Raw genomic sequence first — 25,841 nt, forward strand, 5'->3', positions numbered from 1 at the left:
TGCATTGATTATATAATAACATAATAATGAGTTAAATGTTTAGAAAATAAACGAAGGAAATATTATACCAGAGGGAGGAACCTCAGTCCCTTTGAAAGCAGGCAGGATGAGGTGACCTTACACTAAAGGTGACATAAACTAGGGCACCATGAGCGAATTTCCGTTGCAGCTATACGTATACTCTCTCTCTCTCTCTCTCTCTCTCTCTCTCTCTCTCTCTCTCTATTTATGTATATGTGTATATATATATATATATACACATATATATACACATATATATATTTGTATGTAAAATTATATGTATACACATACATACATCTGTGTGCGCGCGAGCATTATGTACGACCCTTCAAGTCAGCTTATAATATGCATAAAGCAAGAGAGAGAGAGAGAGAGAACGCGTCATTATAACTCTGGTAACTTTTCGATGAATAATTAGTATAGATCCCACTGCGATGAGAGGTGAAGAAGTTCTCTTGATTAATTACACGGTCCGCTGAACGAATGCCAGGCACTCACTCTCCGCCAGCATTTGTCATATTATTATAGGGTGTCCTCAGCCATAAAGATTGGCGAGCAAAAACTAAAGTAGGCTCGCTTAGTGATCGTTTGTGTTTGTTTGTTCGTTTACCTCTTAAATGGCATTACTAGAAGGGATGTGAAGGAGAGGAATAAGTGGATTGAATTTGTCTTTCTACAGTCAACATTGGTTTTCGATATATCAGCTAAAGCTCCTCAGTTGCGTGGTCGGTATGGTGTTGGCCTGCCACCTCGGTGCCCGCGAGTTTGATTCTTGGGCATTCCAATGAGGTGTGAGAGATGTGTGTTTATGGTAATAGAAGTTGACTCTCGACGTGGTTCAGAAGTCACGTAAAGCCGTTGGTCCCGATGCTGAATAACCACTGGTTCCATGCAACGTAAAGACACCATACAAACAAAGATATATCAGCTGAGGAGATTATAGATAATAAAAAAATAAACTCATGTTGATTAATATATCTATGTATGCTCAAAACAGAAACGCTATTCGCTTGGTGATTTTTTTCATAACTTCTTTTTCGAAGGAAAAGATTTTTTTAAGTATCCAAAGTCAAAATTAGTTTTTGATATATCATATGAAGAGATTATAGATAAAAAATAAATTCAGGTCAGTTTATATTTTTGTACATATTCTTAAAACGGGAAACATTAATTGCCTGTTAATTTAAGACGTAATTTTTTTTTTTATTATCGAAGGAAAAGATTTTTTTCGAAATTATTTTGTATATTTTTATTTCGGAAGTAAAATATATTTTCTAAAATATTTTTTATATATTTTCGATGGATTTTTTCATTTATTTTTTTAGAATCCAGATTTGGGTATATGGTATAATATACCCGTAATTTGAATATCGTCTTAAGGGGGGCTTGGCTCCCAAAGGCTGGCTGTCGGCCTTCGCTGATAATATTCAAGTTCTAAGCTCCTTAGCAGCGTCCTTCAAGTCACGGTTATTATCCACGTCAAATGAGTTAGCCTCTCTCTCTCTCTCTCTCTCTCTCTCTCTCTCTCTCTCTCTCTCTCTCTCTCTCTGTGTGTGTGTTTACCTGTAAACCGAACCTGTTTTGGATTTATTGAGTTTTTATAATTTGGAAGTACACATGATTCATATTCCTGTTTGTATATGCTCTCTCTCTCTCTCTCTCTCTCTCTCTCTCTCTCTCTCTCTCTCTTTGTGTGCGTGTGCTTTACCTGTAATAAAACCGAACCTTGTTTTGGATTTATTGGGAGTTTTTATTTTTTTATAATTTTGAAGTGCAACATGGATTTCATATTACCTGTTGTTTGTATATTCTCTCTCTCGCTCTCCTCTCTCATCTCTCGTCTCTCTCTCGTCCTCTCTCTTCTCGTTCGTTTTTATTGACTTCAGTAATCGTACATGTGCATCATATGTTAAGTCCAGGTTTATGTGCACCTTTTTATGTATGTATGCATGCATGTATGTTACATGTATTTATACAAAGGGAACAAGTATATATACTGTGCAATGATATTCAGCGATAAGCACAAGGGTGCTACTAGCTATTCGAAATTGTCTGGTCACCTCAGGAATATCAGTTCGGTGTTTTAGCACAATTTGATCGTCATCTTAAGATATTAGAGAACTCGGTGTCCTTCTACTTGAAAATGAGGTATGGGGTAACTTGCCTTCTATATCAAAGTACCGAAGTGTATTTTTATTCCAAGTTGCTAGTAGTTTTTAAATGACTTTTTTATGAAATATAGATATGTAGGTACATACTGTCTTTCCACGTCATAATATTGGAACTAACTGCATTGGGTATGCATGTATGTATGTATATATGAATTCCAGTCATCTTCATCATTATCATCATTATCATATTATTATTATTATTATTATTATTATTATTATTATTATTATTATTATTTTATTATCATTTCTGTAGATGAAACCTATTCACATATAACAATCACGCAGGTGCCATTGACTTGAAATTCAAGCTTCCCAAAGAATCTTGGTTTCAACTTCCCACTGCAGCCCCCACACTGCAGCAGTAACTGATCATGATATAGAGCCAGTGAATTTTTCAATGGCCTAGGGGAGGCGAGAACCCGTGACTTCTAAGTGGCAGGCCACGACACTAACCACTATACCAACGGACCAACTAGTAGCACGTTTTATAATGCTTTTGAGTAGGTGTGAGATGTTTTACATTTCAGTCAACTATTTTGACCCAAGGAAGTATATTATAATAGAAGTCATTCAAACCTTTTTAATTTTACAGTCTATCATATTCTTTCTTTTCAAATTATACAATCTAATAACCAATTCTTCCTTTTGATCTCTTACGTTTCTCCACGTTTTCGTTCTTATGAGTTTATTTCTGCTTTAAATTATTTTTTCCATTATTCAGATGAAACAACATCCATAATACTTAACGTCCTTTATATCTTTCTCTTAACTAAATTTTCAGCCGATTGCTTCAAAAGGAACTGTGGAAATTCCAGTCGAAAGTCGTGAGAATAGTTGGGAACATTTCGACCGAAAAGTCCAGAAATGAATTGTCATAAAGTTTCGATCGCCAGTCTTAAAACTAATTACGAATGTTTCTGCCGATAGCCTTGGCATAAGTTCTGAATACCCCTCCTGAAAAGAAGTACGAATTTCAGAAGAAAGGCTTGAAAAGAATGAAACGAAAGTTTCAAGTGGAATTCAGAAATTAAAAAAAATAAAATAAAATAAAAACTTCGACCGAAGTTCTCATACGCATTACGAAAACTTCTGCTGCCGAAAGCTTTAGCATTCATCAGAAAATTTTTCGCGCGGGCAAACGTGGGAACAATTCAGGAGCCCGAAAATAAAGATATTCGAGTTTGTCCTTTGAAGGAATGATTTTTCTTGTATATGCAAGGGGCCTTATACCTTCGAGGGGTTTTCCTGCTGCCTCTTCTTGGGGATTTAGTTGAACAACATTCCGCTTCCTGTAGAAGATGGTTTACTTAAATGCAATTTTAAGTTACTTTCGTTTGTCACGTATTTGATGTGGCTCGTCTCAGCTGCTATAATAGATTCACATCAATCGTGCATTTGGTGTCTAGGTCAGTCGCTTACGGCGCCCCTGATTGGTTGCTGATAAGCCAATCACAGGGCTGGAAACTCTCACACTCTCTCAAGAGTTCACATGGGTAGGGTCTATGTTCCACCTCTCCTGAGGGATAAGTCTTTCAAAAGTATCCCTCGGGAGAGGTGGAACATACATTCTGCCTATGTGAACTCTCGAGAGAGACTGAGTTACCAGCCCTGTGATTGACTTACACAACAGCCAATCAGGAGCGTCGTAAGGGACTGGCCTAGACATCAAACGCATGGTTGATGTGAATCTACTATAGGAGTTATTTGCGAGTCGGCTATTCAGGTTTGAGGCCCTTCCAGTTAACGTGGAATCCGTAGTGTCTCATCGACGTAGACAGTATTGAATAGAAGTGGATCTACCTGAATTGCATTATTATAACTGAAATTGATGAGAATGAGCCATGTTTTCACGCATTGCTTTTAGCAATTAGAAATGAACCGGTGAACCTATTTACGTTTGTTATTGTAATTTTTGCTCCGTAAGCGTTTTTTTGGCGTCAGCTTTTCTGAGAAAACTGCTGATTTTTTCGTTCACTCAGCGTCATGAAGAAGGTTTCATGGCTCTCATAAAATAGGTGTCATTTCTGTTTCCTCTACCTATTCATGATGGTCAGCAATGTATTTTGAGCGAGTTACGGTGTGGAGCTTCTTGTATCGATATTGACCTTTGTATCCCATCAAATTCTCAAATTCAATTTTGTAAGTTCGATTTGCTGCTTCATGAGTAAATTAGGAAGGGAAGACGTGCCCTGAATGTCAGGATAATAAGGAAATATCTGTTACATCTTAACACTTTTTCCGTAAGCTGATGATGACGCACTGAAACAAATCCTTCATATTTTTTTACATAATTAGACGGTTGACTTCTTATGTATTTCATTGGGCCAATATGTCAGCAATCAATATCAGCAAGAGAAATTTTATTCCTATTGCTCAGTCAAATAAGCCTTTCTCGCTTTATTTCATTATTTGGAGAATTATTCTGTAATAGGCATAACTAAAGACTGCCTGTACTCAAACTAAAATGGAATTTATATAATATATATATATATATATATATATATATATATATATATATATATATATATATTTGTGTGTGTGTGTGTTGTTGCTATTGGGCTTTTAGCATGCAGCTTCCTACAGAGCTGTACGTGAGACTTGTCCTTCGTCGCTCGCAAGACTTCTTCATATCTGACAAGTCTTTCCACTGGCTTCCTATGACGTCCTTACCACGTGCCTTTCACTGTCTTATGATAATCATATAATGATAAAATCCGAGTGGATTTTGTATGTCCGCCCCGGGTGGGTAAGGGAGGGTAGGGGAGACTCCTCCTGTAAACCTGTTAAGACACATCTGCGCAGGGTAGCGCGCGCCATCAACCTCGTCATATGATAATGCCAATTTTCGTTTGCACAAATATGCAGGCAGTAAGACTCGTGCTTTCTAACAGTCTCTTTCTTTAAGAGGATCTCTGTATATACACGAGTTGCCGATCTCAGCGAGGTCGATATTCTATTAAAGTTAAGAATAAAAATAACGTATTTTTTTACCTCCATCCAATTTCCTGTACTGCAAAAAGCGAATAAGCTTATATTTAAGGGAGAAAAATGTCAACACGCTTCTAAAATATTCGCAAGTGGATAAAAGGCGATCATTACAGTTTTGCATTAAGTAAATATTATCAGCTTCTCACTCTCTTGATCGTTATTGCTTTAATCCCCTTTCCTTTCGCCTTGTACTTTTTCGCTTTTTTACTTTCGTCTCATTACCCTACTTTCCCAATGATTGCCCAAAAATAAAATAAATAAAGAAATAAAAATAAAACACCTGCTTCCATTTTACAGATAATTAATCTTGCTCTATTTTAAACCATCATCAAACAGCATTTTACATCTTAACCTCTCTCTCTCTCTCTCTCTCTCTCTCTCTCTCTCTCTCTCTCTCTCTCTCTCTCTTTTCCTTCCTTTTGCTTTCTTCGGTCATTTAAAGTTGGAAAGACGTCTCGGTGTTCACTGGATAGCTCCATTCAGAACGAAACAGATCGGCTTTTCCACTTTAAGAGAGAGAGAAGAGAGAGAGAAAGTTTATGTTTTTTCCTTTCTCCTCCTCCTCCTCCTCCTCCTCGGTCATTTATCATCCTTCCTTCTGAAAAGACGTGCAGGGCATCCGGAGATTATGAAGGAATTAGCCGGCCCAGGTAATAGTAGCATCGACGATACTGCCAAGGAGAGACGGCGTTGTTCTGCTCTTCACATACGTGATTTTAAAACCTGCGTTTAAAATGTAACTCAACCTATGTATGTATATATATATATATATATATATATATATATATATATATATATATATATAGAGTATATATAACTTAATAAAAACGGCTCCATAAATATGAGACTTGGTTGGAATTAATGTTCGCGCATGTGGTTTTGGGACCGAGGTCCACTTGTGTCCTTCTGCCACCGAGGCTCACATTTGTGGTCCGTGGCTACAGTCGAGGTCCACATCAGTGGTCATTGGCTCCAATCAGGTCCACATATGTGGTCCGTGATTGTAATCGAGGTTCACACTTGTGGTTCCCAACTAAACAAGGGTCCACATATGCGGTCCACAGTTATAATCGTTGTCCACACATGTGGTCCCTAACTACAACAAAGGACCACATATGCGGTTCGTGATTGTAATCGAGGTCCACACATTTGGTCCTTAACTTCAACCAATGTGCACGTATGTGGTCCTAGATTATAATCGTGGTCGTCACAAGTGGTTCTCATCTGTAACCAAGGTCCACGTGTGTGGTCCTTCGTTACTATAGCAGACCACGTATGTGGCCTTTGACTAAAATCCAGATCCACACACATGTGTGGTCCTTGACTGAAATTCAGGCCCATACATGTGGTCCTTGATGGAAATATAATATCACGTTTTTGCTCTAGATCTCGACTAGTAATGAGTTCTACATTATGTGGTCCTTGGATGAACTCAATATACTTGTGCAGCTCTCTCTCTCTCTCTCTCTCTCTCTCTCTCTCTCTCTCTCTCTCTCTCTCACGTAATTAGCATGGCGGCTAATCCGTTAGGGAAATTATAACAATAGCAAATTAATTAGAGGATAATGATATTCCTCTGAGAAAACGAGACGAGGGAACAATAAGTTCGAGCCATTCTCTCGATTTAATCTCTATCCAGGATGATTTTCTTCGTCAGAATCCAAAGTCTACATTTAATTGACATTAATATCTAAAGCGCAGTTTTGTTGTTTAAAACCGTATATGTATCATTCTACCATTCAGACACAACTACACTAGATTTTATGTAAATTGGGGTAGACGGAAATTTGAAATCTGTACTGAAATAATGAATGACAATGTCTTGTAATCTGTCACTAAATCTTAAGTGTATACTATATACATGTTTAGAAGTATGCAAGTATCCATAACCATTTCAGTATTCCTAATTGTTTTGATATGGATCTTAGTTGCATATACCTCTCGTATATTGTCTTTATATCGGTGCTATGAATTGCTTTTGAAGATCTGAACTTGGAATCTATCCTGGATCGGTTTTTTTCCAGATAAATTTCCTTATCAATCTTATTTATCAATAAATCATTGCATTAACCGTATAAAACTTCTTTTCTCAGTAGTATAGACCCTAGTTGAATGTCTACCTTAAACCTGCCTCTAAAATCATTTTTCCACCCAAGCCACATAATATTCTTCAATTATTCTGATCGCCATCACTGATGGATGCCTATCTTTTAAGCCCCATCCATTAAATCCGTCCTTAAATCATTTCTCCCATCCCAGAAACCATATCCATTTCATCTGCGTGCCGCAGATTTTGGGCGTAATGGGCCCATCGCACGAGGGCGAGATTCAGCTTCAGCGGCTGGATTTTAAAGTTGGAATATTTTCTTTTCCCTTCCGGTTTAAACATTTCATTTGCCCGGATGAAAACTCTAATGACATTAATGGCATTTATGATACCTTTTATTACCTGCAGCTTATAACAAAGGGAATCGCTAATGAATTGGAGAGCGGTTCAGTCGCTCCCTCCTGGACAATTTTGCCTCGCGAGAGCCCTTCAGCCGACGGGCTCACGTAACTCCGCTCTCCACTTTTATGGCTACGTGGAAGGGTGGGGAATATATTGGACGCTCTTTTTATGTCTGTGTAGATACAGAATGGACGGAAAGGCATAGGCATATGAATACTGCATAGCTCCATCAAGAATTGCTGTTCAAACTATTCTTATTTAACTAATATTCCACCCAGTAGGAAATATTAAGTACTTCTCCTTACGTATGGCACAATAGAAATAACTAAGATGCGTAATCTTAGCACAAAAAAATAACTAAGATGCATAATCTTAGCACAAAAAATAACTAAGATGCATAATCTTAGCACAAAAAAAGTAACTAAAACGCATAATCTTAGAAAAAAAAAACTAAGATGCATAATCTTAGCAAAAAAAAAATAACTAAGATGCATAATCTTAGCAAAAAGAAATAACTAAGAAGCATAATCTCAGCGAACTAGATTTGTTCGTTTTGTAGCGGACAATCTATTATATCGAACATTAAAATCAATAAAAGTCTTCTGTCTATTGTAACGTTATTCCGGAAACAATATAATTATCTTTTTGCGTGACATGAAACAATAGAATTATAACCATAACAACATTAACTTCTGCGGAATACTGCCCGCTAATTACTTCCCGTGGGGATTTGTAAATCGGAATGAAATTTCGAAGAGGGAGAGCTGATTTTATTGACGTGGAAAGGATGTTTACGAAATGTTGGTATTAAATGCAAAAAGTCGTGGCAGAAAATAAACAAGGAAAAATGGGCAATTGGTATTACTTGCGTTTCTGCCCTTAAGGTGTGTGTATATAGATATATATATATATATATATATATATATATATATATATATATTATATATATATATATATATATATATATATATATATGTATATATATATATATAACCACTATTATATAATATACATATATATATATATACTATTATATATATATATATATATATACTATGTATATAGTATATACAAATGCTGCATATACATACATACATACATCACTAACACCTAGATAACTCAACATGACATCTATTACTATATGCAGCCTCAAATGGTTAGATGTGTGTAGACTGTAATCCTTTTTTTTTTTTACCGTAACTAAGTCATTCCAGTATACATCACTGAATTTTGATCTACCAGCGCTTGAGCCTATGATCCTGGTGAAATATATTCCATCGCGGAATACAAGTGCACCAAGATGATTTATTTGTAAGGCGTAACGATATCAAACCCTTCTTTAAAAAAAATTAAGTGATATAACATTTTATTAGACAAGTGGTAAAAGAAATTCATATATATGTGTGTCTGTGAATGAAAGCAGTAATCATGTGCAATTTGAGAGGCCAGAAAATAAGGAAAAGTACTTCTGTGCACTTCGCGCTTTGAGAACTGAAGCCTCAGTTGATGTTTTTATTGACAGCGATGTCATAAATAAAGTAAAGTAAAGGGTAGGGCGATTCATTTCGGGTGGATCTAATGGCATGGTTTCGCGCAAAACAAAGCTAATTAACAAATACCCTCCAGCGAGCACAGGCTACATTATTCGGCTGTTTGTGTGTGTGTGTGTGTGTGTTGCATTCAGACATCAAAAAAGGCCGTTTCCAATTAAACGAAGCCCTACGAAAACATTCCCACAACGCAGATTAAATGAGCGGCCCTTGTCTCAATGTATTTAGTCACTGCCGTTACTCTTGTGGATCAAATGATTATAGCGACCATTGCCCATGAGGTACCGTCATTCAAGTTGAAGGGTATCAATTTTTTTTTTTTTTTCCAAGGTAGTTCAGGAGGTAGGTAAGGAAATGTTTGCCTTGCTCTTTTTAGGTGGTAAGTGGACTGTGACTTTTGAGATACGTGAGCAAATTACGAAAAATTATAAGATGATAAATGAGTGACTCACATTCGTGAGGTATTCATAGCCACATAGATAATTGACGTCCTCCTCAGTTATGTAAGCAAATGACTGTTCTTATGGACCGTTCTTAAGTGCTAAGTAGTCAATTGTGTCGTCTTTCTGAGGTATACAGGCTGATGACTGCTTTTTTTTTCTTGTGATATGTTAGCTCATGACTCGTTTGTCTTAGTTATTAAAGAAAGGTGTTAATTTTCTTACATATGCAAGTTACTCCATTCATAAGTTTTATAATTAGAAAGGATTTGATTTGTTGACTTAATCGAGCAAATAGCTCCTTTCTTAAGTTGCATAGTAAGAGAGGATTTGATATTCTGCTTTGAATAAGCAAATGACGCTGATTGAGGGATACAACCAAGTCACTCATTTCCTGAGAAAAAAAAGTATATGACGCCTTGTTTCGGGATGGAAAAACTAATAAGTGATATTGTTGTAATATGTGATTATGACAACAAATTCTGCCCAGTGAAACAGAGAAAACAAGACGCCACGGCTTCGCAACCCCAAAGAACAGATGTCTTGAGCTCTGGATCAGTTAAGTTCCTCGTTGGACGAGTGGGCTACGTGCTCGCTTTCCGATTCGGTAGTCGCGAGTTCGATTCCCCGCTCTGCCAACGTGTAATCAGAGGAATTTGTTTCTGGTGATTGGAAATTTATTTCTCGACATAACGTGGTACGGATCCCACTATAAGCTGTGTGGGTCCCGTTTACTAGGTAACCAATTGGTTTATAGCCATGTGAAAATTTCTGATCCTTTGGGGCCAGCCCTAGGAGAGCTGTTAATCAGCTCAGTGGTCTTGTTAAACTCAGATATACTTTTTTTATGTGATCAGGTACGCCAGTCGCATTCAGAAGGTTGAAACGTGGGCACCTTTCAGCATCTTAATTATTCAAGATGTGCATCCCGCTTATGAAGGTAGTTCCTATTGTGCACCTCATGCAGTGCGCTGTAGGCATTACTTGAAGTTCTTTGCAGCTACCCCTCGGCCCCCTTACTGAAATCGCTTTCGTTCCTTTTACTGTACATCCTTTCAAATTCTCTCTCTTCCATCTGACTTTCCACCCTCTCCTAAGAATTGATTCATAGTGCGACTGTGAGGTTTTCCCTCTTGTTATACCTTTCAACCTGTTTTTACTGTCAGTTTCCGTTTCAGCGCTGAATGACTTCATAGGTCCCAACGCTTAGCATTTGGCCTAAATTCTATAGTCTATTCCATGATGTGAATCAGCGCAATTTTTGCACCAAGATCGAGCTTGAATTGTACACTCGTGTCTGTTTCCGTCACTTTATCGAAAAAAAAATCGTGTAGTTGGGTATAATGGCAGCATTGCCATGAACATTATTTTTATTATATTATTATTATTATTATTATAAAAAGCCTTCAGAATGTCCCTTCTACAGAGTCTACAAAGAGGAAAAATAAAGATCTTCATTCATGGAACAGAGTCGAAGGACTTCCCCATCCCCGACTCTCCCAAATCCAGGTCGACCAAAACTCCCTTTGTAAACGGTGGAGGTGAGTCACTAAAACCGATGCTTAAACCTACGAAAACCCCCAATAGCAGGAACCACAAGCCTTGCATATTAATACGCCGCGCACAGACTTCACATATACTACCCTTCAGTGTATATCTACCTATGTGATGGTACGAACTATACTCGTTTTTTTTTTTCCATCTGTCCAACCGCCTGTGGTGTTTGCGTATGGTAACACTACGTCCCGGGGTTTAGATAGTTACATTCAGCTTACATTCAACAATTATAATATCCTATTTCGAATATTAGCGGTGTAATTCGCATACAGTAAATTATTAAAACACTTTTCAGTTGCAAATGTACACCCAGATATCCTTTTATTTACCTAAAACTTAGACATAGCGTAACTATTTAAAGCCTGGGATGCAGTGTTACCATGCGCGACCACCACAGGCGGATGGACAGACGGAAAAAAACAGAGTATAGACTACATCGCATGTCCTCCCATGGAAGATCCACCCAGCTTTAATGTGCACTGACCTTGAAAGTCTCGCACCTTCGATTCGGATATACTAAGGGGAAAAAGACGCACTGTTTGACAAATCCATGGAGATGGCATAGCTACGTATCTCGTCGCTTTTGCTGTCGATATGCGCGGGAGGGAGGAGGAGGAGGCGGCCAATCGTGTCGGTTACGTAACTGAAACGTTTGACGATTGTTATATTACGGATTTTTCCTCTTTGATAATTATGCTTCCCCAAGAATCCTCTCTCTCCAATGTTGGCTCCCCACGAGGCTTCCTCTATTTGTAAGTTCTCAGTGTAATAACATCTCCCAGAGTGTTTCATTATTGTGGCATCCCCAGTTCCTCTCTCTCTCTCTCTCTCTCTCTCTCTCTCTCTCTCTCTCTCTCTCTCTCTCGTGCAAAGTCGCAGTTCCACTTTCGAAATCCTTACCATTGAAATAGTGGCGCTTGCTTTGCATTTCTCCTCTGCGTGAGGAGCCAAGGTAAAGAAGAGAGGCAGTCAGCGGGAGGAAATTATGGAGGAGGGAGATACTTGGAAGAAATTGCTTTGGAAGAGGTGTTCTCTCCCGTTACACCAAGTCTGGGTCTCTTTTGCTCTGATTACAATCTCCCCAGCGGGGCAAGCGAGCATCTTATCCGCGTGAAATTCCATATGCATGTCTACTCCGTTTTTTCCTTTCACGAGGAACTCCCCACCTGGTCATGCAGGCATCATCACGAACGAGTATGTGAGGGCATTCATTCTCATCGCTTTCATTAGAAGTTCCTCCAGCCGGGTACGTTTGAATGTTATCTCATTTAAACACGCCGGCATCTGTTCTCGCTTTGTTAATGTTACTTTTGCCTTCTGGGTTATGTAGAAATCTTACCACATGGAAATAGATACGTACGTCGGTCCGAACTTCAGGTGTTCAGAATTGTCCAGTTACAGTTTTAGGCCTGTCATTGCTAACTGGTTCAGTAACCATTTTAGGCCTGTTATAACTAACTGGTTCAGTCACAATTTTAGGCCTGTTATAGCTAACTGGTTCAGTAACAATTTTAGACCTTACATTGCTAACTGGTTCAGTAACAGTTTTAGGCTTGCCATTGCTAACTGACTCCTCTAGAAGTGAAGAAACGTTTCCTATGAGGGTATTTTTCATCTTGGGAATCTCTTCCATCTGTGTAAGGTAAAGAAAGGCTCTCATTGGCCCGACATTCATTTGCGGCGTCTTTTTCATCACCATTCTGGACAGGTGTTGAATCACGCGCGAGAGAATGGTGTCTTCGTCGCATGATGCTCCGACATTTTGTCGTGTTTTCCTCCAGTGGGATGGAATGCTCGCTTGCGTGAGAGATATGAACTTCAAGGAGGTAGGGCTCAAATAAACAGGTATTATAGTAATCATTCTGTGTGACGGTCTTGTCTAGCCACAATGTTTTTTTAATCCTTCTCTTTTACTCGAATCATAAAATGGTACTAGTATCAAGTCAGGCACGTTCGCTTGGGTCAAAATCAGTATCCCACTTTACTCTGTTTTTTTCCATCTGTCCATCCGCCTGTGGTGTTTTCGCATGGTAACACTGCGTCCATTGCTTTAAATAGTTACACTATGTGTAAGTTTTAGGTAAATGAAAGGATATCTGGGTGTACATTTACAAATGAAAAGTATTTAAATAATTTACTGTATGCGAATTACACCGTTAATATTCGAAATAGAATATTATTTAAAGCCCGGACGCAGTGTTACCATACGCAAACACCACAGGCGGATGGACAGATGGAAAAAAACAGAGTATAGTTAGCTACAATACACCCTTCTTAGGGACCTAGGCAACTGGTTAGTTTCCTAGTACGACAGCCTCTTTGACTGGGGACTATTGGCACCTGGATGCCAGTTCGAGTTTACAGCAGACACGAAAAAAAGGAAAATACTGTGAAGTCTTGGAAGGTTAGTCTTCCCGTGTATGTGTTTGTGGGGAGGTTTGGTAAAGAAATGCAATTCTATTACTTAAGACCGGATTGGAACAGGAGAGTTGACGGTTAATGTCCATGGGACTTGCAAATAACAAGATTGGTGGGAGACGCCGGCAAAATTAGTGGAGTAAGAGACGGTAAGTACATCTATCCTGTCCTGCACAAGACCGTAAATTTTAAGAACTTGTTTACCGTTTAAATTGCAAAACAGATCGTGAAGTCTGGCATGGGCCCTGTCTGTAACCAAAAAATCTATCCAGAAATTCTTTAGGCTCGTTATCCGGACAGAAACGTCTACATACAGTTCTCGAATTGCAAGGAGTTACAAGGATTAGGATGCCTTAAAGACTTATTAGTCCATCCGAGGAGACATCGTGTGCTCACTTATCTCTAGGAGCAGGTTTTGCTGTCCATTCACAGTGTCCTAATGATTTGTCTAGTTTTCTTTTAAGCTCTTCCACACTGTTGAAGTTTGCAACTTCTGCTGGCAGTTTATTGCATGTGTCACATATGTTGTATGTGAAGAAGTTCCCACAATGGGATGTGTTGTATCTCTTCAGCTCTAGTTTCCATCCATTGGCGTCTTGCTGTTAATAGTTTTTTATCAACTAGAGAAAAGAAACACGATTGCTTGCATCATGTTATAAGGTAGAAGAGAAAAGAGAAGAGATTGATGGGTGACGAATGGCGGGTAGATTGCCATGTGGGTGGAGGGAAGGGAAATCGGAAAGGGGTTGGGAGGGAAACTGGGTAGGAAGGAAGGGAGGGGGAGACTAGGTGAAAGAGAGAGGAAGGGGGGGAGGAGGGGAGAGGGGTTGAAAAGCGGTGCTCCAAAGGGCTCGGTCGTCGTTATTTGATATTGGATTTCAATGGAAATCAATGGGGTCTGGGGGACTCACTCCCTCCCTCCCTCCCTCCCATTACCTTGCTTATTCCACCCTTTGCCACCCCACCCCTTCACGGGTGTGGGGGTGGGGGGGGGTTCTTTCGTCACCTGGACATCTATCTCTGGAAGGTGCATATTCAGTTTTTGTATTCTCGTTTGCTATTGATGTTATTTCTTTCCATTCGAGTTCATTTTTTATGATTCACTTGGAGGGGGAAAATCCTTATCGCTCGTTCTCCTGCAGTGTGATTGTTGCTACATTTCGTTGCCTTTCCTTTTGTTTGGTCGTTTTCGTCGCTTTCGGTGATGCGTGAAGTCTTGGGATGTTATCAGGTGCGCATTTCCTTCAAGATTTTTTGGTTCATAGATTTCTTAAACAAATGATCTTTTAAAAGCCGTGGGTGACCATGGCAGTTGTAACACCAGGTCATAATCATTATTTGTGTATAATTACCTTTGATGATACTGGTTTTGTTGTTTGTCTACTGTCAATAAATAACTCTTTACATAGTAAAGGGGTGTAAACTAAATTTGCCTAAGATATTGTTCAGTTGCTGTGATTGGTATTATTATACTTTCGCTTTCCCGTTTCAATAAGGAAAGAAACAGTGGATTCTAGAGAGTAGATTGTCTCCGAATAAACCTCAATATTACGCAATTTCTTATTGCCTCCTCAAAGGTGGAAGGTTACAAGTGGGAAAACGGACGCATGAAGTTTTCAGAAGCACTGCAGTTTCAGAAAAGAAATATTCATTTGCTCGCTCGATACAGGGTTGCAAAAATCTCATCCCCTTACCGTTGTTAAAATAGCCGTCGGCTTTATACCTGAGTTTAAATGTTTTCACATACACAATTTTGTGAAAGTTTTTGCGAGCTGGCTCGAGCGTAGTATTATTTTAACACAGATTCTTTTAACACAGGCAAGAAAGACAATGGATATTTCAAAACAAGTAAAATGACGATAGGTAGGGGATGTGAATTTTGCAAATGAATGTTTAATTTCTGCAACTGCAGAGCTCCTGAAACCACTTCATGCTCCCGTTTTCCCACATTCTTGCAATCACGCAAGTACGTATAACCCATATTTACATAATACTGCAGTCGTCATTACCTTAAGCTACTGTTTCAAAACTCTATCCCGAATACCAAAAAAGGAAATTATTTTTCAAAGTTCAAAGTAAATCAGTTCTCAGTAAAATATGTAATGTATCTGGCATTGAAATTTTTGGAGAATTATTTCTACGAAAAAAAAAATTATTCCCTTTGTGAAACCTTAACTCGATTTCTTGGTAATGTAGGGAAAGAATAAACGAATTTTAAAGCCAGTAGTGGTTAAAGTCTGAAGATTATAAATATGTATATTTTTAGCGGGCGGACCCGTCTCAATTATGAGGCAATGCTTAATATGGCGCCAGACGCGCTCATTCCATCCGGTATGGGATCTCATTATGACCCGTGACTAGTCTTTCGTGCCATTTCGGTTTATCTATAAAGGAATGGCAAAGAAACTAGGTCTTTGAGGCATTCAAAAATTTTGCGAAGAATAATATAGCATTTGATGATAAAACTAGTTTTATCATATTTTAAATTTTTTTTTTTTAGGTAGAATTAACGCATCGAATGTTTTCAATGACCTTATATATATATGCATATATATGTGTGAGTGTGTATATATGAATCAATATATATATATATATATATATATATATATATATATATGTGTATATATATATATATATATATATATATATATATGATATATGTGTGTATATATATATATGTATGTATATGTGAGAGAGAGAGAGAGAGAGAGAGAGATAATTTCGGAACTGTTCCAGAAAGTATACTGTCACATATGAGTTTCTTCTTAGTCACACTTTCCAGCCCTCACCCATACCAAAAAAGAAGAATAAGAAGAAAAAAAAGGTATTTCCTAAACAATCTTACAAAGCATCCACGAAGAAAAACATCAAAAGTATGGGGTTTTTTCTGGGCCACCCCCTAAAAGGAATAATAAACAGGGAGCATTCCAAAGAAAACATCCATCAGCCTCATTGAGATAAAAAAAAAAATGGGGGAAATTTCTTTGGAGATTTCTTTGAAATTTTCGAAATGGCCAGAAAAAAAAAACTTGCGTCTTTGTCAGTTCTGTAAACTTTAGACATATCTTTTATAGCTGCCAATACACTTTTCTGATGTTTCAAGCGAATGGAATAGAAAAAAGAAGGTGGGGCGGAGGGGAGGGACGCATAAAAGAAATGAAAAATCAAGTTGACGAAACGCAGTGTATTTACATTACTGTTATTAGCTGAATTGCAAAGAAAAGTATGTGTGGGTGTATATGTGTGTGTATGTATAGATATATATATATATATATATATATATATATATATATATATATATATAGTAATATATATATATATATATATATATCATATGTATATATATATATATATGTATATATATATATGTGTGTATATATATATATATATATATATATATATATATACATACTATATATAATTTATATATATATATATATATATATCTATATATATATATATATATATATATATATATATATATATCATATATATACACACGCGCGCGCACACACATATAACCACACATACTTTTCTTTGCAGGTCAACTAATAACAGTAATGTAAATACTCTGCGTTTTGTCAACTTTATATATATATATATATAATATATATATATATATATATATATCGTATATACGTATATATACATAAACTTCAAATTGTTTGATATTTTTTTTATTTGTCATAGTTTGTACATAAGTAACATGAAAAAGTTCACACGAGAAAAGAAACAACTATCGTAATGATAAAAAAAACGGTAGGCCAGAAAGCTAAAAGAATTCATAAAAGAAATTAGAATAGTACTTATAACTAAGCAAGTTATTTTGTTCCAAAATTTCTAGCCCGTTTTCAAATCCACCTGGGTGGGAGATTCGACAGTGGATGTTACATCCATGTTTTCATTTCATTCCTGTAGATTAAATTGGCCTTTTGCCATTTTGTCCCTTTGCCTAATGGCGGCCCGTAGGTGTGGTAAGTTGGAAAAGTATCATAAGAGGCCTGTTGTAGACCTCAGCTTTCAACGTACCAACCGTGACGTTGATTGGTTCAAATGAGCATAGTTGGGCAGGTCAGTACCTGGATGAAGGCCAGACGCCAGGCTCCACGAAAATGAGAGTAGGAAAGTTTTTGACTGATTTTAGCCTCTGATGCGAGTGGCAGTGGGCCACAATGGGACCTGTGGGACAAACGGCGATTTTGCCAGTTCTATCAAATTCATGTACTGTAGTGCTAAAGCTCTCTGGTCGTGGAATCTCCTTGCAATAAATGTTTGACGATTTATAGAGTGAGATGGCACAAAACAGCGGCATGGGCTGGGGTTCTTCCGCGGAAGGTAAAAATTCGTCCATTTATTCCCTGCTTGGACAAAAGGCTTGTAGCGATAGGCATAATAGTAACTGGTAGAATCTATATGTGGAAGTAAATACGCATTAGTAAATAACGCAATTTATTGTTAAGAGACAGATCTACAGTATAAGTACAAAATTCTCTTGTATTTGTAAAACAACTAATAAACTATGTTCTTGCAGCTTTATGAACACATCAGGCATAACTTAGAAATATAAATAAAATTTGTGAACTGATGTTCAGATTGCAATAGCATATACTAATCTTTTTTTTACTGCAGTACTTGCTCATTAAGACTCTCGGTGATAACTCTGCTTTTCATAAATATATAGTTTTTATTATTTTCCTTCGGGAGTTAGAACATTCAATTTTTTATGATAATGCTTTATTCCTAGCAGTTGTTTAAATAGTATTCATAAAATACGTTTGAAACAGTTTATGAACGAGCGCAAATGAGCTGCTGACTTACATTCATAGAAGAAAGAATTAAGTCTGTTTTTGGGTTAAAAGCAAGTGCAGCAAGTCCAAACGCTTCTGAAAATCGTACACAATCACGATCATCATCTTCTTTCCCCCCGTTCTCCCTACATGAAGGGGTCGGTTGCCTGAAGCGCCTTCTCCTCCACTGCCTTCTATCCATGGCATCATCATCCTCCACCAAACCTCTTCTCTCCATATCTTCCTTCACTTCATCTCGCCATCTAATTCTCGTGCCCGCCCAGATGCAAACCTTTTCCCTCAAGACTAGTGTGAAGCGCTACTCTTGCGACATATGGTTTCGCCTCCCATGCTTAATTAAGCTGGTTAACTGACTGAGTAAACACAGAAGAAAGCAGGGAATTCCATATTCTGGAAGTGAATGAAAAGCAGGATTGATCAAACTGGTTGACTATTGTGCTTAAGACCTTAAGAGAAAAATCATTTACATATATATATATATATATATATATATATATATATATATATATATATATGTGTGTGTGTGTGTGTGTGTGTGTGTATAATATATATATATATATAGATATATATATATATATATAGTTATATATATATATATATATAGAGAGAGAAGGAGATGGAGAGAGAAGGAGGAGAGAGAGAGAGAGAGAGAGAGAGAGAAATCGGGGTTATAGCGTCCTACTAACAATCACTGAAATATATTTATATCATTCGTTCATTTAATGGTTTCTTGCGAGGCTGTAACTGAGATATATTTGTTCCCTTCTTTTCTATTTTCTTATCTTTCTTTTTGAGATATTTCATGCTTTCATTTTTTTTTCTTATCGCCAGTCCTTCATTTTACCGATAGTATCACAGAGACATCCTTTGTGTCGATTTTCATGGCGCTCTCTCTCTCTCTCTCTCTCTCTCTCTCTCTCTCTCTCTCTCTCTCTCTCTCTCTCGCTTAAGGCGGTCTCGTTTCATGAGAGGAAATTGAATCTGAGTGAGGTTCCCTCGCACGAAGCTTACTCACTTGACTACCTTCCTTCTCTCTCTCTCTCTCTCTCTCTCTCTCTCTCTCTCTCTCTCTCTCTCTCTCTCAGCGACTAATTCGGCAATTACTCGTTGTTACTTAGTGATACTGACTCGGACGAGGATGAAAAGGAGAATTTGATGTATGTCAATTTATCTCGTTACGTTTTGTTAATGCAACACCGATATCAGTGACGTGAACTCTGTTAAACATTTACTTTATTTTTTTTTTCCTCTTTAAAGGAATTGTCTCTGGTTACTTAGTGATATGGGCGTTGTCAAAAGTTAGGAATTAATTCAATAAACGTTGTAGTCTTATTTAATTCTGTCAGCTCAGCTCTCTCTCTCTCTCTCTCTCTCTCTCTCTCTCTCTCTCTCTCTCTCTCTCTCTCGGCAATTACCTGTTGTTACTTAGCGACGTGGACATTATTTAAGAAATGTCGCCGCCTTCTTCAACATAATATTTATCAGCCATTTGGATTTTGTGTTCCACAGCCTCTTTTTTTTTTTCGACCCCTGTTTCCCAAGTCAAATACACCTGTTGCTAATTAGCGATTATGGACTCAGGCAAAAGCAATTGATGTTAATTGATATGCATTATAGCCTCCTTTCGCTGCATTAAAACTGAACTGCCTCCAATAAAGATTCTTTTGCACTATAATTTCGTAGTTTTAGTGATATGTAGACATAAGTAAAAGAGGCAGTTTAATATGCCCCATGATCTTCTTTTCTCTTGAAAATGTAATATATATATATATATATATATATATATATATATATATAATATATATATATATATATATATATATATATATATATATGTAAGTGAATTGACTATCGCTTAAAACGTTCAAGATTTTCTTGAAGTTGGTTTCATTTGTGTTTAAAAGCTTTTTGATAATAAGCATTGGTAAAAAAAAGTTGATTTCTTGTGCTACATAGCCTTCTTACTCTCGGGTTTTTTTTTTCAATTATGAAGGCCATTGCCGTTATTGTTACTTAGTATAGTGAAAAAACACGGAAGTTGAAAAATAATGTTTTTTTAAATAGTTTTCTTACGTAAACGTAAGAAAAAGTAAATCTGTCTCGCGTATTTTTGTTGGGTTATTTAACAATATCATTTCCTCTATCCGCTCTTAAACTTTTCGTAAACTTTAAAGTTTTATATTTACTTAATTCCTTGTACGTATTATTGTTAGAATTCTTCGTAGCTTAATGGTGGGCTTCATAATGTTTATTAACCATGATTTTCCACTTGTTACAATTTCATGTCGTCCTCAGTGGAGTGTTGAATCAGAACACTCTTACGATTTTATGTTGAGGATAACTCGTTGCTAGAAAAACCAAAGTTCGTTTTCACAAGAAATAAAAAAAATCATCTATTATTTTTTAATGTGTGGTCGAAGCAAAACGCAAAAACTTCATGGTCTCACCGACTTGACAAGAATAGAGTAAATTTCAATATCTTTCAGGTAAAACTCGTTGCTTGTCCCTCAAAAAGAATAAAATTTACCATCTCCTTTGTAAGAACATAAAATTCAGATAAAGCTTTTCTCTTGAAGTAAGAAGTAATAGTAGCCATGGGTCATGAGAGAAGTGAAACATTTATAACATCCTTTCAGGCAACGATCTTTGTTGGAGAATGAAGGTCTCAAAAAAAAGTGTACCTAAGAAGTGCATTAATTTATTTAAAACGATGCTCTCAGAATATATATAGGTGTGCTGATAACACCCTGTTGTAAGGAGGGTAAGATACGCAAGGGGTGTACTAAATCTCATAATCATGTATTACTACCTTTGAAAAAGGAGGTAAAATTTCATGTTTGAAAATAACGTTTAATAAAGGTAAACATGCCACATCACTATTCCCTTGGAATGTATAAAAAAAAACAAGTTTATACAACGTACTTATTGACAAATAATTTAACTGTTAAGAATACTCGCCTAGATAAAACCCACATGTGGAATACCCACCTCCTGAAATATATATTATCTGCAATATTTTTTCAGAAATTCGGAAAAATCCATCATAATCGTCACAAAAAAAAAAAATTGATTACTCGATCGCGTTGACATATACTGAAAATAGATGTGCGAACAATACTTAAATAAATACGTTCATTCCTTTTTACTGTACCTTCTTTCATATTCTCTTTCTTCCATATGACTTGGCACCCTCTGTAACAATTGTTCCACAGTGCATCCGCGAGGTTTTCCTCCTGTTACCCCTTTCAAACCTTCAAGCCTTTTTATCGTCTATTCCCCTTTCGTCGCTGAATGTCCTCATAGATCCCAGTGCTTGTCCTTTGGCTTAAAATCTGTATACTTTCCTTCCTAAAATAAATGCGTCCTTAGTACTCAGTTTTCAAGGAAAGAAAAAACGAGAAAAAAAACATCTTAATCGCTCTCTGCCACCGATCAATAGCGAGCTTTCAACATATTACGAAGTGCCTGCGCGTATTATGATAATACGCATTGCCTTTGATGCTTTCATCTTCTCTCTCTCTCTCTCTCTCTCTCTCTCTCTCTCTCTCTCTCTCTCTCTCTCTTTTCTTTCGTTTGAAGTCACTCCGGCTATAAATTCGCGTCTTCACCTTAGCTTCGTTAATGCCTTCAACGAAAAACATCCCGTTGCCAATTAGCCCGCGTGAACTCTCTCTCTCTCTCTCTCTCTCTCTCTCTCTCTCTCTCTCTCTCTCTCTCTCTCTCTCTCTCTCTCTCTCATCTTTACCTTGGCAAACGGCCTGTGTACAGGGGCTTTTACTTGTACCCTAGTAGATATTTTCTGTTAAAATATTATTATTATTATTATTATTATTATTATTATTATTATTATTATTATTATTCCATTGGTAGAGGTATTTTATTTGCACCAAATGTGGTACGAGCCGTTAAGACGATAATGTTCATTTTTGATATTGCTATTATTATTTGGATGATGATGATGATGATGATGATGATTCATAGTGAAGTTACAGTTACATTACACAGGCTTTCATTCTGACATTTTTGAAAAGCTATTTTCATTTTTCAACCTGTTACACTAGTTATGTCTTATGTAATCCTGGTCTAGTTTATTTATGAACTTCGGTAATGTTACTTCTCTGTTGGCCCCTGCTGTACAGAAGTAGACTCTGTACTTTCAGGAATATTTTTTATATTTGTAATATTTTTTTAAATTCGTACCCCCAAGAATCATTACGATTCTGAAGATTCCAGATCCGAAGACTCCCAACTCTTCGAACGGGAATTCCAGCGCGAAATCCAGTGAGTCACTCAGGGCGTATTTATTTATAGCTTGTTGCATATGGACTCGATTAAATTCCGTTTCTTTTTGGCCGACTTTCAAGTCTCCTTCCTGCCCCTTTTGTTTTCGTCCAAGTCTATGATGCTGATGGCGCGGGACGTTCCTGGACGTATTCCATAAATTTCTCATTTCCAGAGGATTAGCCCAGCGGACTGGAAGTTGCTGTTGTTTTTTAATGGGGGAGAATATATCCCGAACGCTACGACAATCCAATCAGCCTTGCAGATCCTGGAAGAGAGAGAGAGAGAGAGAGAAAGAGAGAGAGAGAGAGAGAGAGAGAGAGAGCTTTTGGATGTATCGTGACAGCAACTGTTTTTAGTTAACGTCTCCAGCTCTCTGTCAAGGGAAATGATTTCCTTCTCTGCTCTGCAAATGTCTTTCCCTGTATAGGGAAGTAACTTTAGACATCATTAGACTGCTAATGACTACATTAACGGTGGGTATTGTGATTGTTGTCACAATCTCTGCATTCAATTCTATGAAGAGTACGAAATGGCAAATGGATGCACGAAAACCAGTTTTGATTATAGGAAACTGGACCATATTTTCAGTTAAAGCAGCAGAAATCAGTGTCAGAGGAATCAGTATCATAGGGAAAGTAACGATGACAATAAAGGAGATTTAGCCTAAAGTAATTTTTCAGTGCATTCTTCGGGCATTATCGAAAACGAGCGAAAGAGACAGAGAATTATTTAAGTCTAGAGATGTTTTGGTTTTTACAGCACGTGAAATACAAAGCCTTTCGTTTTACACCTCGCTATAGTACATATTCGCTTCTCGGCATTGGCGGACTCACGTATTAGCGGATTTCTCTATGGGCCATATCTTCCCGTTATTCGCGAGAAATTCTCATTTTCGCGACATTTTTCTATGAGAAATATCCACACATTCCTTAATTAACAGTTTTCATCATAACTCTCTGAAGAGGCAAGAGTGTACAACTGAAATGGGTATATCTATTTTTAAAGTAATTGTATGGATTTAAATGCCCGTTTTTTTAACATTCCTGTTGTAATTGAGAAATGAAGCAAGTAAATCATATAATAATTAGTTCTAACCCTGTTTTGATTTTATATAGCAAAAATATAAAACGTTATAAAAAGAATTCACATCTTTGCAAGTGTATTTAGGTTCATACCAGCAACAATCGAAGACTAGTATTTTCTTATTCTGAAAACTCATGTCAAGAAGTATTATGATAAGCGGGCTTTTTTTTTCGGGTCACTTACGGACTTAATTTTCCCGGCCTCATAATCACGTCCTGACCTCTTCTCTCCCTTGTCCCTTAATTCTTAGCCCTCTGTAGACCCTCCTCCACCCCCTCCCTCTCCCCCTCCTTCTCCCTTAACCTTTAATAAGTACCCAGTGGCGAATGAAATCTTAATTTTCCAGATTATGTGATCAAGCTTTGACCTCTTTTTCTTATTTTTTTCCTTAACTTTTGTAAACCTCCTCCCCCCACCACTAACTTCCTCTTTCACCCCTACCACCATAATTCCCCCCCCCCCCCCCCTTTCACTCATTTCCCTTGACTCTCACCTGTCTGTGCAACAATTCCCCACCACCTCCTTCTTTCACCTCCTCACAGTCCTGTGTATTCAATCACCCATCCTCAGTCCTCCTCATATTTTTTTTTTCTTCCAACCACGGATCTCTCCCCCACCAGATTCCCTTCCCTCTTCACCCCCTCCAATCCCCATCCTCAACCCCGTCTTCTATCTCACTTCCCCATTCCATCTGTCATCTCTTTCACCCCCTACCCACCCTTTTTTTTCCCTTTTTTTCTTTTTTACATTCTTCCACTTCTTCACATCCTTCAAGTTAATCTTCCCTCCCCTCCCCCCTATTGTCCTTCTGAATCATCCCATCCCCCCCATCGCCCTTCACAATCTTCCCCTTCCCCCATCGTCCCCATCTTCCAGCCATCCCCACTTCCCCACCCATCCACATACAAACCACCTGGCCCATACAACAGTTCCCCAATCACCTCCTACTCTGTTCCCCCCATCTCCCTGTTCAAGTATGTCCCATTCCCCCAATCACCATCCTCTATCACCCCACTCTCCAAATCCTCACATTCTCTCTCTCTCTCTCTCTCTCTCTCTCTCTCTCTCATCAACGTACCAAAGGCATATGCGTGGGGTCTCAAGGCTGTTAGAGCCTGAATAAACCAGGGTCCTCTCCTGAAGGAGGCGATGTAGGAAATCGGATTGAGGCGCCACTTGAGAGGGCGTTATCTAGCGTAAAATGAGTTTATAAGCGATGCTGCTTGGGAGATGGATAATGATGATGATGACGATGACGATGACGATGGTGTTTCGTGCTCCGATAATGAGGTGGGTGCGTTTAGAGATAATAATAATAATAACATAAGATGATGACGGTGGTGTTTCGTGCTCCGATAGTGAGGTGGATGCGTTTAAAGATAATAATAATAATAATAATAATAATAATAATAATAATAATGATAATAATAATACTAATATAATTATGAGGACGATGGTTTTTCGTGCTCCGATAATGAGGTAGGTGCGTTTACAAATATAATAATAATAATATAATAATATTAATAATAATAATAATAATAATAATAATAATAATAATAATAATAATAATAATAATAATAATGGTGGTGTTTAGTGCTCCTGTATTGATATTGTGTCGGATGATGATCATAATAGCACGAGTCACTAATGGTGAAGAAATCGTTAGTGTGTTGCAAATGTAAATATATATTTCTACATTATGTTTATATATGCACAACTGTGGATTTCGTCATCAATAATAATAATAATAATAATAATAATAATAATAATAATAATAATAATAATAGCCAAAGAACAGTATATGGAAATAACATCTTACCCATATGCAGGAAGTGCAGTATGAAAAACGAGACCATAAAGCATATTGCAAACGAATGTCCGGCACTTGCACAGAACCAGTACGAAAAGAGGCATGATTCAGTAACAAAAGCCCTCCCCTGGAGCCTGTGTAAGAAACACCAGCTATATTGCCGTAATAAGTGGTACAACGAACGCCAACCTGAGGGGGTGATAGAAAATAATCAGGCAACTATCCTCTGGGACTATGGTATCAGAACAGATAGGGTGACACG

The sequence above is a fragment of the Macrobrachium nipponense genome, chromosome 28 (genome assembly GCF_015104395.2).
Source record: "Macrobrachium nipponense isolate FS-2020 chromosome 28, ASM1510439v2, whole genome shotgun sequence".
Classification (NCBI taxonomy): domain Eukaryota; kingdom Metazoa; phylum Arthropoda; class Malacostraca; order Decapoda; family Palaemonidae; genus Macrobrachium; species Macrobrachium nipponense.